Source organism: Sceloporus occidentalis, unplaced genomic scaffold, assembly GCF_023333645.1.
Source record: "Sceloporus occidentalis isolate IW3139 unplaced genomic scaffold, rSceOcc1.0.p SCAF_1, whole genome shotgun sequence".
NCBI lineage: Eukaryota > Metazoa > Chordata > Lepidosauria > Squamata > Phrynosomatidae > Sceloporus > Sceloporus occidentalis.
Window position 1 is genome coordinate 480,904 of NW_028316981.1, and position 15,764 is coordinate 496,667.

Sequence of the window (15,764 nt, forward strand, 5' to 3'; positions counted from 1 at the left end):
GTCATTATTATTTATTTTTAAACTACAAACTGCATGTTTGTTGTTTTTTGAGTAAGTATTCTTTAGGAAGGTGGATTTAGAATGAATAGTCTGACCCACACTTTTGGTGCTCTGCTGATGAAAGATGAACTCTTAACAAGTTTAATTTTCATTCTTGCATATTTTGGTTTCCCTTTAAAAGGATTAACATCCTGGGAAACTCAACTTACACCCACACAAGGCTGCATGTGAAAGGGATCTGGGATTCCTAGTGCAGCATGAGCCCACAGTGTGATGTGGCACTAAAACAAACCAATGCTATCCTAGGCGGAATCAATAGAAGCATAGTGTCTGGACCAAGGGAAGTAATAGTGCCAGTGTAGTCTGCTTTGGTCAGGCCTCATCTGGAATATTGTGTCCAGTTCTGGGCACCACAATTCAAAAAGGATTTTGAGAAGCTGGAGCATGTCCAAAGGAGGACAATTAAAATGGTGATGAGTCTGGAAACCATGAAGTTCTATGAGGAAAGACTTAGGGAGCTGAGGATGTTTAGCCTGGAGAAGAGAAGGTTAAGAGGTGATATGTTTAAATACTTGAAGGGATGTCATATTGAGGAGGGAGCAAGCTTGTTTTCTGCTGCTCCAGAGAACAGGACATAATGGAGCAATGGATGCAAGCTCCAGGAAAAGAAATTCCAGCTCAACATTAGGAGGAACCTCCTGACAGTGTTCAACAGTGGACAACAGTCCATCAATGGAGGATGGTGGAGTCTCCCTCCCTGGGGTTTCTTACACAGACTGGATGGCCATCTGTCTCAGGGGTATGTATAACCTTGATAGGTTCTATAAGGATATTTGTATATCATAGTCTGCTGAGTGTTGTCTTTTTAAAGTGTATTTGTATTTGTTTTCAGCCCATGAAGAAGGCCTGGTGTGGCCAAAATGCGTTGGGCTTTTTAAACACTGAATAACAGTCTCTTCTGTTTGCTGCTTGGCTGCATGCGTTCAGTTCCTACTTTATAGTGGGGTCGGCATAACCAAGTAGCCAATCTAGGATTCCAGTGAGTGGCTATAAAACTATAAATCCCACTGTAGAATAACTGGAGAGTGACCATGCAGGTCTGGGGTATTTCCCCCATTGCTTCTCTGGGTTCCCAACAGCTGACTTTTACAAATGCCTGGTTTGCTCTGTGAGGTTGGCTTTTAAGTATTGACTTCAGATCGAGGGCTTGGGTATGTCCCAGATTGTATGGATGCCTCCTCTCACCAACCCAGAATCAGAATTGTAGAGTTGGAAGAGACCCCAAGGGCCATCCAGTCCAACCCCATTTTGCCATGCAGGAACTCTCAGTCAAAGCATCCCCATTGACAGATGGCCATCCAGCCTCTGTTTAAAGATCCCTAAGGAAGGAGACTCCACTGCTCTCCATTGAGGGAGTGTGTCCCACTGTCAGATGGCATCTCTCCTCTCAGTGAGTGCTTTGAAGCGGTAATGGACTAGATGAGGAAAAACAGACTGAAACTGAATCCAGACAAGATGGAGGTACTTGTTTTGGGGGGACCCCCAACCAAGATAAGTCAACCAGTCTTGGGCGGGTGCACACTCCCCTTAAAGGACTGTATTCGCAGCTTGGGAGTGCTCCTAAATTTATCGCTCATGATGGCAAACCAGGTAAATGCAACGGCCAGGAGTGCTTGCTATCAGCTTCGGCTGATACGGCAGTGGCGCCCTTTTCTGGAAGCAGGAGACCTGGAAAGTATGGTACATGCGCTGGTAACCTCACGACTCAGCTTCTGCAATGCGCTGTACATGGGTCTACCCTTGTGCTTAGTCTGGAAACGTCAATGAGTTCAGAATATGGCATCCAGGTTGGTCAGCAGGACTGCTAGAGGTGACCTATCTTAAAATCTCTTCTCTGGCAGCCTATTAGTTTCCGGCCACAGTACAAGATGTTGGACATTGAGAGAAATAGATTTGAATCAAACACATAAGAGTTAATAAAAGAGTTAAAAACACAAATAGAATAGAAATCATGTAAGACTGTATAATCATATTCTATAATTAGATTATAGAGAGAGATAGTAAGGAACCACTTATATTCATATATACTATTATAATCAAAATATATAACGGAAGGTTAAACCTTATGTAACCTTAAAGGTTTTTACCTTTAACTTTAAAATTACTTAAATAGTTAGTTTTAAGGTCAAAGGCTGAGGCCCTTTAACTGAAAGGGCATTTTATAAACATATGTAAGTTAAGAGAAGAAATAGTTTTTAGATAAGCTTTTTATACCATGCTCACTTTATAAAAGTATATTGGACTTTAAGTTACTAAATATATGGAACGCTTGAACACTGATATCTATTAAATACATTGTTTTGTAAAAATAAAGGAGGGGTTATATCTTTGATAATGAATTGCACCTGGAATTCAAGGACAACTTTGCAAAGAGGAGGCAAACCAGTCTGGAGCCAACTGATAAGAGAGCGCCATCCTCACTATTTGCCAAAGACACCATTGGTTTATGAAGCAAGTGTGGAAAATGCTCCTCTAATGGGAGTTTCTAGAATCATAAAGTTAGAAGAGACCCCAAGGGCCATCCAGTCCAACCCCTGCCATGCAGGAACTCCCAATCAAAGCATCCCCGACGATGGCCATCCAGACATTACATTGAGGGAGTTTGTTCCACTGTCAAACAGTCCTTATTGTCACGAAGTTCCTCCTAATGTTGTTGTGGAATCTCTTCTCGAGCTTGCACCCACTGCTCCTGGTCGTTCTCTGGAGCAGCAGAAAACAAGCTTGCTCCTTCCTCAGTGTGGATCCCTTCAAACAGACGGTGGGCCTCCTTGCCTGAGACACCCCTCCTTACAAGATTGTAATTAATAAATTGGAAATTGCTGCTTCGCTTGTTTTGTCCTGATTAATTTGATTTGGTATTTTGTTACATAGAAATATCTATACCTCACAGACATGACCTATAAAGACCTTGATACCTTGGGTCCAACCTACTTGTTGGATCGCCTCCTTCTGTACAATCCATTCGCACACTTAGGGCTTCTGGGAAAAACCTTTTACAACCAGTAAAGACCAGGCTGGCCGTGGCAACCCAGAGGGCCTTTCCATCTGCCGCTATCAAATTATGGAAGGAGGAGATCTGTCATAATAACACCAATCTGGAGAGCTTCAAAAGGGCTGCCCAGAGAGATCTCTTTGACCGGCCTTCCCTGAGTAACTCACCTGGCCCCCATTGATATGGACCCCATAGAGAATACCCCCGGCTTCCCATCGCTCCGCTGTCGTTTTTTTATCATTAGATATCATTTTATCATTGTATTGTTTATCACTGTATTGTGTATTGTTTATTGGGAATTGTAAGTTATTGTGCTGGAGGGAGGGATAATTGATTGTATTCTGTATTTTTTCTTATTCTTTACTATGTATTTATTCATATCATAAGCTGCCTCCATCCAGAGAGGCTGGATATAAATAAATATATTGTTATTATTATTAATATTAATCTCTTTTCCTGGAGCTTGCATCCATTGCTCTGGATCCTATTCCCTGGAACAGCAGAAAAGAAGCTTGCTCCCTCCTCAATAGGACCTCCCTCAAATAGAGAATAGACCCAAGAGAGAGGGATAAAGATTTAAAATTGGATACAAGGACCTATAAATGAATGACAATAATAATAATAATAATAAAAGGCTTGCAGGCTTTTCAATTCCAGGGAGGAAGCAGGTCTTTTGTCAGGCTAATGGCTATTAATGGCCCACCTCTTCCAATGGCTTCTGCATGACAAGGGAAGGCATGGCAGCTTTGCAAAACATGCTCAGAGGACCGGAAACACGTGACTCCCTCCCCCCTAACTCCCCACTTCCTCTTTCGCTTTTGCTCAGGGGCAGACCCTGCCTAGCAACCCATGACGTCAGTGCGGGGAAACCGGATTTCCCATCCAGAGAGAGAGAAAGAGAGAGAGGCTGGGCTGCCTCATTTTGGGAGTCTTCTCTGGTGAGTTAGTTCCTCTCCCTTTTTATTTGCAATTAAACTTATGCATTTGGTTGCATTTGATTGTTCCAGTTCTTTGCAATGCAGTGGCATGCCTGCAAAAGAAAGAAGGGTTTCCTGAGCATGCAAAGAGAGCAGGGCAGGATCGAGGCCCCAGCCACGTGCAGAAAAAAAGGGACCCTCAGCCTCTTTTTTGCAGCCACTTCGTGTCCCAGGGAAACCCCCCAAACTCACCTCTTTGGGAGCCAGGAAAAAAGCTCCCCAGAGAGGACCAGAAAGCAGGACCAGGTGGCCAGAGACTGGGGAAGATCTTCAGCATTAGGAGGGAAATATGTCTGTGTGTGTATAATTGTTTGCAGGATGCAGAAAAGGCTGGTAGAATGGGGAGATTTCAGCATCCAGAACAACATTTTGAATGATAGGGGCAAGATTGGAGATTCCTGTTGCTTGACCATGATGACTGCTATTTGGGGTCAGACTAGATAGCTGCATGGGATCCTAGCAATAGTTAAGTTTCTGCTTATGCCAAAGCACCTGTTTAAACAGCTTGCTAGACATCACCATATATATATATATATATATATGTATATGTTTGTAGGTTTCAGTCCTCCTTTTCTAACTGCTGAAAGTTCTTGTTTTTGTGATGCTGTAACTGCAAGGACCCCTGTTTTCTGTTGCTGCTTATCATGCATATGATAAAAAAGCTTAGCCCTACAGGATATATAGGTATAAATTTCTTTACAGGATGCAGAAAAGAGAAAAGGAGATCTTCAGCATCCACAACAACATCAGGAGGGAAATATATATGTATGTGTGTGTGTGTGTCTATATATATATATATATATATATATATATATATATATATGTAATTTGCAGGATGCAGAAAAGGGTGGCAGGGTGAAAAGATATCAGCATCCCTCTCTATATATACATATATATAATTGTTTGCAGGATGTAGAAAAAGGTGGTGGAAATTGCTTTGGGGGGCTTTTTTGGCCAACAACTCCCATCATCCCCTGGCTTGGAGCCCTGCCTTCCCTTTTGGAGCCATCCTTCATATTTTATTTTATTTTTTATTTTATTTATAATTTTTTTTGTAAAAAAATTTTTTTCTTACACAATTTTGATTTTGCCCATTTATCAGATGGAGCCGTAACAGGCAAAGCTGCATTAAAACAGCTCCGTCCATCTTAATTTTTTTGGTATTTTAATATATATATATTTTTAATGTTCGTTATATATAAAATATATAATTAACATTTTAAATATATAAAACATTAAATATATAAAATATAAAATAAACATTAAAAAACCACACTACAAAAATAAAATATATAATTATAAAATTTTGTTAAATGTTAATTATAGATTGTATTAGATGGCTTTAACAGTATTAAAATTTCTACTGTAGAGTTTGGGTTATTTTTAATGTTTTTATTTTGTCAGCCCCCTCGGGTCCCTTTTTGGGGAAGAAAGGCAGCATCAAAATTTAAATCCATCAATAAATAGTTTCTGCAGCCTTAGACATAATTTCTTTTCCCTCTAGGAGCCAAAACACACTGCAGAAATAATTCAGTTTGAGACCGCTTTAACTGCCCAGGCCTTCTCTGTCAGAGAGCTTTGGGTCCACAACAAACTACAATTCCCAGGATTCCTTGGCACAGTCTCAAAACTGGATTATTTCTTGCAGTGTGTTTTGGCTCTCTATTTGCATCCGTCATGTCTTCCATTTTCTCCTAATAACACCAGAAAAATTGAATTTCCATATATCAAAAACTATATGTTTCCATCCAGATCTCCTCTTTGTTGCTCTGCATCATTGGGAAAAGGTTTCATTCTCCTTAGGTAAGTTTCTGTTTCATTTTCTCTTCCTAGATTTGTTGAATTATCCAGTTTGACCAGAATCCAGTTCATTTTTCTATTCATTCTGGAGCAAATCCTTCAAAGGGGAAGAAGAAAGATTGCATTTCCACCGTGTGGTGTGTACTTGGGTGAAACTATGAATCTCCTGAATGAGATTCAGAAGGCTCTCATGCAAGAATGTGAACCTTACATCCATTCAGATGTTGCAGATGTTGGACTACAAGTCCCACAATCCCCTATATTATCCTTATTCAGGCTTCTCCTGAATAGCAAACCCGGCCACCAATTGAATCCACCACCTCTTTGAGTATTCTGTAGCCCCATTCGCCCGTCTCTGGTCATTTTAATGGATTATTTTAATGAGTAATGTATTTAATGGATGTTTTAGGGGAGGGAGGGAATAACTGGGATATTATGTATTGTATGGATTCTCTTAATTGTGAGCCGCCTCAATTGTCCCTTTGACACAGAGGCGGGGTGAAAATAAAGTTTTTATTTATTTATAATTTATGTTGGAGAGAATGAAAGTCAGCTTCCTTCCTTGCTCAGGAATCCACAGCTTGCACCCAAACACTACAGTGGGCGCCCCTCAAGGGCTTGATGGACCACAACTTCCACAATCCCCTAACTGGCCACAGGAACCCAATGGCTGGGCTGAGAACCAGGGGTTCGGTCAAAGATTCCTGGCTTCCTTTTGGAAGCAATTCTTGAACAGAAAGGAAAGGAGGGGTGCGTACTTGGGTTAAACTATGAATCTCATGGTGAGCCAATGAATGCCTTGAGAGGATGAAAGCCAGCCTCCCTCCCTGCTCAGGAGTCCAGTGGTTACACCCCAATAACATCCCCCAAAGGCTAGAGCAGGTGCCCCTCAAGGGCTTGGTGGACTATAACTCCCAGAAGACCCCAAAGCAAGGGTGGGGATGAGGAATGATGGGTGTTGTAGTCCAATTTGGGCACAAGGCCTGTGTGGACCTTGTCTGAATCTTGCACCCATCCAGATGTTGCATATGTTGGACTACAAGTCCCATAATCCCCTATCTTATCCTGCCAATTGGGGGGTGGTTTGTGGGAATGCAACCCCATCCCAGAGAGGGTAGTTGTCTGGCAGCTATAAAAGTTCACAACGTACAACAGTTAAGAAGCAATTTAAGCCATCAGACTATCTGAAAATCTAGCTTTCTGGACTACAATTCCCATCATTACCCAGAGAGCATGGCCAGGAAACACTATTGGGGAGAGGAAAACAATGTGCCCTCCGTATCTGCTGGGGTTAGGGGCTCAGGACCACAGTGACAGGGAAAATACTGCCAATTAAAAATAACATTTCTTACCTCTCTAGGAATCTCTAGGTCCTCCAGCACAACTCTTTATGGGTCAACATCTGCTGGAGGTTGACCATCGAATTGTGCTGTAGCACCTAAAAATGCCTAGAGAAGGGCCAGTAGGAACCTCTAGGTCCACCAGCACACCTCTATGGTCAACATTCACTGGAAGCTGACCACAGGATTGCGCTGGAGGACCTACAAATCCTCAGAGAAATGCTCTCTCTAGGAATCTCTAGGCCCTCCAACACAACTCTGTGCTCAGCACCTGCTGGTCATTAACCATAGAATTCCACTGGAGGACCTACAAATTCCTAGAGAAAGAGTCTCTCTAGGAATTCCTACGTCCTCCGGCACAACTCTATGCTCAACATCTGCCAGAGGTTTCACCGGAGGACCTACCAATTCCTGGAGAAGCATTCTCTAGGAGTTTCTAGGCCCTCCAGTACAACTTCTATGCCTACCATAGCATTTCAATATGAAATTCAGTAAGGCCTTTGACAAGGTTCCCCATAATACTCCTGCAAAAATGCTAGTCAAATGTGGGCTAGACAAAGTTACTGTTACATGGATTTGTAATTGGTTCTCTGGCTGAAGCCAAAGGGTGCTAAAAATGGCTCCTTTTTATCCTGGAGAGAAGTGACCAGTGGGGTCCCACAGGGCTCTGTCCTGGGCCCAGTGCTATTCAACATCTTTATCAATGACAGAATTGGGGGCATACTTATCAAATTTGCAGATGACACCAAATTAGGGGGAGTAGCTAATACTTCAGAGGACAGGATCAAGATTCAAAATGTCTTAAATAGATGAGAAAGCTGGGCCAAAGCTAACAATGTGAATTTCAACAGGGAGAAATGGCCTGAAAAATGACCTGGCTGAAGGAAACTTATCCGTGTGAAAGGGATCTGGGAGTCCAAGTAGACTACAAGTTTTATTTATTTATTTATTTATTTATTTATTTATTTATTTATTTATTTATTTTTATAGTTTTTCACATTACAAACACCATCACATGTTGGCACCATGACATTATCAGTTATTAACAGATAATACATAACATTCCCCCTTCACCCAACATAATACAAACATGCCCAACTCAGAGAAAGCCATATAAACACATTTATCACATCTCTTTCTTCCTGTTTCTTGCAGTTCTAGAGTTGGTTCTATTTCACCCCCTCCCTCTCACTTTGTTCTATCTTAACTTTCCTTCTTATGTCTTCTTCACCTTAATTGAGGTAAAAAGCAATGTGTAACTATTTTAATTTTACTTTTAATTTTAATTTTACTTAATTTTATGAATATTCATAAATTATCATCAATGTCTCTTTTTCCCTCTAAACCAGATCATGCCCTTATTGTTATTCTCCATATCTGTGTTTGTTTACTTACTCCTTCCCCCCACTAATTCTACAACTAAGTTCTTCCTTATTTTCTTACACCAAAATTACATTCCTCCATTTATTCCTTAAAAATCCATAAAAGGGTTCCCATTCTCTTCCAATATCTTCTTCCGTTTTATCTTTCAGCCAACATGTCCATTTGTCCAATTCTGCAACTTCGAAGACTTTGATCAGCCATTGTTCCATTGAAGGGGCTTTTTTCAATTTCCAGACTCTTGCAAATGATATCCTTGTACAAGTAAGAAGATAAAATAACAGTTTTTATCTAATTCATCGTTTATCATACCCAGCAAAAAGACTTCTGGTGCAAAAGTTATTGGGATTTTCAACTCTTTTGCTATTATTTTATAAATTCCTGTCCAGTATTGTTTTGCAGCCTTACATGTCCACCGCATGTGGAAGTAGAAACCAATTTCTTTATTACACATCCAACATATTGGGTTATTTTTTTACACATATATGACATCTTTTGTGGGGACAAATGCCACCTGTATAACATTTTATAGGTGTTGTCTTTTAGTTCTTGATTTGCCGTATATTTTGTTCCCTTCCACATTTTCTTCCACTTATCATACTCTATGCTATGCCCCACATTTTGTGCCCATTTAATCATCGTTTCTCTAATAACTTCTTCTTCCGTATCCCATTCTAACAGCATTTTGTAATTTCTACTTATCATCTTTTTCTTGCCCTTTTCTATTATTTCTTCCCATCTAGATTTTTGGTTATTAGCATCAACCAATTTCTCATCTATTTTCCACCTTTCTCTCAGCTGTCTATACAGATACCAGTGGCAGTCTATCCCTGGTTATTTTAGCTCTTCTTGTGATTTTAACTCTTTATTTCCCTTCTCCTCTTTTAATATGTCTACATATCTTATCCATTTTACCTTTGGAATGCTTTCTTTAGCAAAAAACACCTCATGAGGAGAACACATTTGTGGGATTTGTTGAGATAGTCTTGGTTTTAGCTTTTCCCATACCTTCAGCATGGCCTTCCTGATCAAATAATTCTTACTCTCTCTATGCACTTTTTCTTTATTATAAAACAAATAGCCATGTAGGCCAAATCTTAAATTTTCTCCTTCTAGTGTCAACATTTTATCATCCTCCATCATTAACCATTCTGATATCCATAACAGCACTGCGGCAAAATAATACATTTTAAAGTTTGGGAGACCTAATCCTCCACGATTTTTGTCATCCCATACAGTTTTAGCCTTTATCCTAACTTTTTTCTTTTCCCACACAAATTTCAAAATTTCCTTTTGCCACAAGTCCAAAGGTTGGAAAGCATGTAATACTAGTAATGTCTGGAAAAGATATAACATTCTTGGGAGAATATTCATTTGCACTACGGAGATCTCCCCATTATGGAGAGCCTTAAGTTTTCCCATTTAGCTAAATCTTTCTTGATTTCCCTCCATACTTTTTCGTAGTTATTATGATACAAATCTGCATTTTTGTTGGTAATTATAATTCCTAGATATTTCACTCTTTAATCAAAAAAGCCACTTAATTCTTGTAATAATTTTTCTTCCTCTCTATCCATATTTTTGTCAACATATTTGTCTTATCTTTGTTTACCTTCAGACCCGAGATTTTTTCAAATTCCATTAGGATTTCTATTAATTTTTCTATACTTTCGTTTGGGTTCTCTAGTATGTAAACTATATCATCTGCGAATAGTCACATTTTGTATTCATATTTCCTGATTTTTATGCCTTTTATCTGTTTTTCTTCTCTTATTCTGTTATTTAGTGATTCTAGAACAAAGATGAACAGGAGAGGTGATATCGGGCAACCCTGCCGAGTGCCCTTAGTGATTTTGAATTCTTCTGTTTTACTGTGATTTACAATTATTTTTGCATTTTGTTCTTTATAGATCTCGCGTATCCATTTTTCAAACTGAGTTCCCACATTTGTTTTTCACATCATAACAAATATCATCTCCCAGCTAATGCTGTCAAATGCCTTCTCCAGGTCCATAAATACTAGCGCTAGGCTTTTTTCGTTGTGTCTGTCATAGTACTCTAGTGTTTAAGATGTTACGTATGTTCTCTCTGATTTGTCTTTTAGGTAAAAATCCAGTCTGTTCCTCTCGTATCCATTCAACAAGCACTTTTTAAAGTCTTTCCGCTAGGATCGTGGCAATTAACTTATAGTCCATGTTCAGCAGGGACATCGGCCTGTAACTTTTAACGTCCGTCGGGTCTCTGTCTTCTTTTACTATCAAAGATATGTTTGCCTGCTCCCATGTTTCCGGATATTTTTGTTTCCCAATTTCATTTACAGTTAACTTAAATGGAATTAATAATTGTTCTTCAAAGTTTTTATAATATTCAGCCGGGAAACCGTCCGGACCTGGGGTTTTCCCCTTTTTGCTTTTTTGGATTGCTTCCGTTACCTCTGCTGCTGAAATTGGTTCATTCAGTATATCCTTTTGCTGATTACTAAGTGGCTTTATGTTTGATTTATCTAGAAAGTCTAATATTTTTTGTTTAGAGCTATTGTTTCCTTTATAAAGTTTGTTATAGAAATCTAAGAATTCTTTTTTTTATTTTCTCTTGATCTGTTAATATTTTTTCTTTTGTGTTTATTTCAGTTATTATATTTCTTTCTCTTTGCTTCTTTAATCTATAAGCGAGCCAGTGGCCTGGTTTATTTGCGTGTTCGAATTGCGATTGCCTAAGATATTTTAGTTTCTTTTGAATTTCCTCGTTTTCTTCCATTTCAATTTGCTTTTTAATTGTCTTTATCTCTTTTGCTGTTCGTTTCTTAGTTATGTTGTTACTTAGTTCTGTTTCTTTTTGCTTCAACAAATTATATAGCAGACTCAGCTTATTTCTCTCTTTTTTCTTTAATATATAGTTCTGCTGCATAAAGAAACCTCTCATATATGCTTTAGAAGCTTCCCACACTGCAGTCACTTCAATATCTGGCTTCAGGTTTTCTTCAGTTTCAAGTTTTCTTTTCCTTTTTCAACAATTTCTTCTTTCTGCAGTAGGAACTCGTTTAATCTCCAAGTATATTCTGTTTTCTTTGTTTTCACTACTAATAATATCTGGCTATGATCTGATATCGTTCTCGGCTCGCAGTCCGTTCTCAAAATATCCATGCACATTGGTTTTGTAGCATAGAACATGTCTATTCTGGAGAGAGAGTTATGTCTTCCTGAGAAGAAGGTGAAATCTCTTGAATCCTTGTATTTAAATCTACAAATCTCCAATAAAGCCTGTTCTTCAATTAAATTTTCAAAGGATTTCGGAAGCCTTCCTTGTGATTTCTTAATCTTTTTTTCTGATTTTCTATCGATCTCAGGGTTGATCACCAGTCACCCATTATCAAAGTTTTTTCATATTTAAATCTAGTTAGTTCTTCATTTAGCTTTTTGTAGAATTGATCTTTCCTATCTAATGGGGCATATATTCTCACCATCATGCATTTCCGTCTTGTGTTGTTATTTCCAGACCTAGATATCTTCCTTCCTTATCCTTAAGTAACATTTTAGCTTGATACCTGCAATCAACATAAATTACTACTCCATTTTTTTTCTTATTGTTAGCTGAGATAAATTCATTTCCACATTTTCTATTTTTAAGAAGTCGTATGTCTTTTTCTTTTATATGTGCAAGTAGACCACAAGTTGAACATGAGTGAACAGTGCGATGTGGCAGCTAAAAAGGCCAATGCAATTTTAGGCTGCATCAATAAAAGTATAGTGTCTAGATCAAGAGAAGTAATAGTACCACTCTATTCTGCTTTGGTCAGGCCCCACCTGGAATATTGTGTCCAGTTCTGGGCACCAAAATTCAAAAAGGACATTGAGAAACTGGAGCGTGTCCAAAGGAGGGTGACCAAAATGGTGAAGGGTCTGGAAACCTAAAAAAGCCTTATGAGAAGAGACTTCGGGAGCTGGGAATGTTTAGCCTGGAAAAGAGAAGGTTAAGATGTGATAGGATAGCCCTGTGTAAATATTTGAAGGGATGTCACATTGAGGAAGGAGCAAGCTTGTTTTCTGCTGCTCCAGAGACTAAGACACAATGGAGCAATGGATGCAAGTTACAGGGAAAGAAATTCCAGCTCAACATTAGGAGGAACCTCCTGACAGTAAGGGCTGTTCAGTGATGGAAAACATTCCCTTAGAGTGTAGTGGAGTCTCCTTTTTTGGAGGTCTTTAATGATGGCCATCTGTCAGGGATGCTTTGATTGGATTTCCTGCATGGCAGAATGGGATTGTACTGGACGGCCCTTGCGGTCTCTTCCAACTCTATGATTATATTTTCCCTGAGTCAGCAGTGTTTCCCAAATGTAACTGTAAATGATACAGTGAGCGGAGGGAGCCATAGCTCCTCCTAGCATCTTCCCAGCTGCTGCAACAACACTATGTAAAAACATGCCAGGCTGGCCAAGGTCAGGTCCCACTCTTGCTCTTCAGACCCCCACCATCTATATGGGTGAACTCCTATTGTTTGCCAGGGATGATTGACTTTGAGCACTGAAAATTACACCTTGAGAGCATCTAGTCTGATCCCAACTAAAAGGAACTTGGGAATCTTGGTTTGAACTCTTATATAAGTTGCTGAATTACTCATAGGCTCTCAGCTTACACTTCCCGACAGTAAGGGCTGTTCGACCGTGGGACACATTCCCTCAATGGAGATTTGGTGGAGTCTCCTTCTGTCAGTAATAAATCCCTGCCAGATAGGATTTAATATGATTTGGGGTTTCAAATAATAAGGATGGGATCCATAATAGTTTAAAATGTGGTTTGAGCTTGTGAGATGGAAAAAGGGTTAATGTGTTGCTAATGCTAAGAACTTGCTAGAGCTGACCAGAAAGGAATGTGGAGGATTGATTTTATTTCTAGAGGCTTGCCTTTAGAGAAGGGGGGCGATTAGGGGAGACTTTGTACTGTTAAGGTTAGACTGTTTAATATATATGTGTGTTTATATGGTTAATATAGTTTTTTAGTTTAATATTAAAGGTTAATGGGGATATATATGGATAGAGATCTATATTGTTATTATATAACTTAAAACAATAGCTGCAGGTGTTTCTTATTCAAGGTTGTTTTGACTAAGAACAAGTTTGTTCTCAGGGGTTTTGCCAAAATGCTGGATGATAGCTGAAAGGAAATGCAGGAAAATATAATCAATTATATTACTACACCAGATTGTGGTTCGGAGTTGTTGTATACATCTATAAAAGTGTCATCCATGTATTTTACCTTTAGACTTGACAAGAGAGTCACAGACCCATCTGTTATGATTTCTTTTCTGCAATAAAAGCTGTTCTTTCAAGAATTTGTTTATGTCTGAAAGAGATCTGTGGATTTGGGGCTGCCTGACACCTTCCTTGGAGGTCTTTAAGCAGAGGCTGGATGGCCATCTGTCAATGGGGATGCTTTGATTGAGGGTTCCTGCATGGCAGAATGGGCTAGGACTGGATGGCCCTTGGCGTCTCTTCCAGCTCTAGGATTCATAGCGTTGTGCTGCAGGGCCTAGAGATTCCTAGAAAAACCATGTTGATCAAATCTGAGAATAATCAAAGCTGCAAGAAGTTAAGGCTGCAAATGTGGAGGGTTGACTGTATGCATTCATCTCTCCGAATTGGCAGGGGATCAGTTCCGGGGACCCTCGCGAATTTGAAATTTCGTGGATATTCAAGTCCCATTGTCCCGGATGGTACACCGCCATTGGGGACAATGGGAACGTGAGCATCCTCCCTCCTTCATTCCGGCGCAGCCTTGCCTTGGCCGCAGCACTGCCGTGCCACCTGGGGAAATGGCTGGACCGGCTGAAGGAAGGCTGCACTGGCCAGGGCAAAGCCACACCAGCCAGGGTCATGTCTCAGCTGGCATGGGCTTCTTCTGGTGGTGTGGCCTTTATCTGGCCGGCAAGGCCTTGGCAGAAGCAAGACCGCACCGGCTGAGAGAATGGCTGTTCCGGCAGAAGGAAGACCATGCCGGCCAGAAGAAGACCGCTCCGGCCAAGGCAAGGACTTCCTTAAGCCGGTGCGGCCTTCTTCTGGCTGGCACAGTCATTCTCTCAGCTGGCCGGAAGAAGCCCATAGCGGCTGAGGCAAGACCCTGGCCAGTGCAGCCTTCCTTTGGCCGGTATGGCCATTCTCCCAGCCGGCACGGCGGTGCTCCGGCCAAGGCATGAAGAAGCCTGCACCGGCTGAGACCTTGCCTGAATGAGGGGAGGGGGGATAATTTCTGCAGTACAGATTCAACCTATGACACCCGATGTGGCTTACTGTATAAGTTAAAACCAAATACAGGCAGGTTACAGACCGCCCATTTGGGGCGGGCTGCACCCGCCCCTTTCCCCAGAGTATCAGGGCCTCAGTGGCTAGAACGGCAGCCGCTGAGGCCCCGATCCGCCACTTTTCAGGCTGCGGGGAAGCGGCAAAAGGCCCCTTCCCTGCAGCCTGGAAAGAGGTGTCCTTGGGGCTTCAAGCCCCAAGGACACCCCGCAGCGGCGGGGAGGAGGAGAAAGGGGCCGCTTGGCCCCTTTCTCCTTTGGTCCGCTGAGCGCAGCCGTCTGAAGGCTGCACCCAACGGACCAAACCAGGAAGGAGCTCCCGCGCTAAAGGCGTACTAAGCGCCCTGGCACGGAGCAAAGACGTCACGTCCGTGCCGCCCTGTATAGAGGCGGTGCGGTCGTGACGTCCTCATGGCGGTGGCCGTGTGGAACAGCCTCCGCCATTTTGTGCGGAAGCACCACCCCTTTCTAACCCTAATGCGTGCTCCACACGCACAAAACAGCCTGTTTGTAACGGGCCTCAGTGATCAATTTTTAGCCACAGAAGGTAAAACAGAAGGCAGTTACGATGAGGCCTTAGTCCAAAGCTCAAACACCACTGCATCATGCTGTTCCTTGGTGGGTCTGTTAATCACCAGTAAATCTTTATATCGCACCCGTGGCTTGTGCCAACCTTGGTTTCAGGCACATCTCTCAGAGAGGTGAGGAGTGACTCCACTCCCATTTCAGAACAGATCTCATCTGCTGTAGGCAACATTTCATAGAATCATAGCATCCTAGAGTTGGAAGGAACATTCAAAGGCCATCTACTCCAACCTCCTTCTGACATGCAGGAACTCTCAATCAAAGCAACCAGCTCTGTTTAAAGACCTCCAAGGAAGGAGACTGCAATACTCTCAGAGGAAGTGTGTTCCACTGTCC

General features: G+C 41.2%; 1 long non-coding RNA gene across 1 annotated transcript; it reads left to right on the forward strand.

Moving 5' to 3' along the window:
- The first annotated feature begins 3,920 nt into the window (after positions 1 to 3,920).
- On the forward strand, positions 3,921 to 8,807 carry LOC149320289 (uncharacterized). The gene is made up of 3 exons (XR_016278989.1): positions 3,921 to 3,990; positions 5,782 to 5,832; positions 8,702 to 8,807. It is a non-coding gene; the product is annotated as an uncharacterized LOC149320289 (long non-coding RNA).
- Positions 8,808 to 15,764: the final 6,957 nt, after the last annotated feature.